This window comes from Hipposideros armiger, unplaced genomic scaffold (genome assembly GCF_001890085.2).
Source record: "Hipposideros armiger isolate ML-2016 unplaced genomic scaffold, ASM189008v1 scaffold_1370, whole genome shotgun sequence".
NCBI classification, from domain to species: Eukaryota; Metazoa; Chordata; class Mammalia; order Chiroptera; family Hipposideridae; genus Hipposideros; species Hipposideros armiger.
This window is the reverse complement of record NW_017732720.1, coordinates 331,022-332,550: the sequence shown is the minus strand read 5'-3', so window position 1 is coordinate 332,550 and position 1,529 is coordinate 331,022.

The window sequence follows — 1,529 nt, the reverse complement described above, 5'->3', positions numbered from 1 at the left end:
TGCAGATGACATGAAACTATATAGAAAGAACCCCAAAGACTCCATCAAAAAACTATTGGAACTGATAAATGAATTCAGCAAGGTAGCAAGATACAAAATCAATATTCAGAAATCAGTTGCATTTGTATATACCAATAATAAACTATCGGAAGGAGAAATTAAGAAAACAGTTCCATTTACAATTGCTCCAAGAACTATAAAATACTTAGGAATAAATTTAACCAAAGAAGTAAAAGACCTGTACTCAGAAAATTATGACACTGAAGAAAGAAATAAAAGAAGATACAAACAAATGGAAAAACCTACCATGCTCATGGATAGGAAGAATTAATATAGTTAAAATGTCCATACTGCCTAAAGCAATATATAGATTCAATGCAATTTCTATCAAACTACCTAGGGCGTTTTTCACAGAAACAGAAAATATAATCCTAACATTTATATAGACCCAAAAAAGACCCCGAATAGCCACGGCAATCCTGAGAAATACAAACAAAGTCGGGGGCATCACGCTACCAGACATTAAAATGTACTACAAGGCTACAGTAATCAAAACAGTATATAGTACTGGCATAAAAACAGGCACATAGATCAATGGAACAGAATAGAAAGCCCAGCACTAAATCGAGGTATATACGGGCAGTTAGTCTATGACAATGGAAGCAAGAATTTACGTTGGGGTAAAGATAGTCTATTTACTAAGTGATGCTGGGAAAATTGGACTGACACATGCAAAAAAATGTAACTGGACCACCTCCTTAAGCCATATACAAGAACAAATTCAAAATGGATTAAAGACTTAAATGTAAGACCTGAAACCATAAAACGCCTAGAAGAAAATACAGGGAGTAAATTTGCAGACATTACCCTGAGCAATAATTTTACTGATACATCCCCATGGGCAAGTGAAGTAAAATATAAAATGAACATATGGGACTACATCAATCTTAAAAGTTTTTTTTTACAACAAAGGAAACCATCAACAAAGCAAAAAGGAAGCCTACTGAATAGAAGATATTTGTCAATGATATATCTGATAAGGAGTTAATATGCAAAACTTATAAAACACTCATGCAACTCAACACCAAAAAAACAAACAGCCCAATTAAAAAATGGGCAGAGGATATGAAGAGACATTTCTCTAAGGACACACAGATGGCCAACAGGCCTATGAAAAAACGTTCAACCTCACTAATCATTAGAGAGATGCAAATAAAAACCACAATGAGATACCACCTTACCCTGGTCAGAATGGCTATCATCAATAAGTCAACAAACAACAAACGCTGGCGAGGTTGTGGGGAAAAGGGAACACTGGTGCATTGTTGGTGGGACTGCAGACTGGTGCAGCCACTATGGAAATCAGTATGGCGGTGTCTCAAAAAACTGGAAATGGAACTACCTTATGACCCAGCAATTCCACTCTTAGGTATTTATCCAGAAAAACCCAAGACATTAATTCGAAAAAATATTTGCACCCCTATGTTCATTGCAGCGCTATTCACAATAGCCAAGACTTGGAAACAACC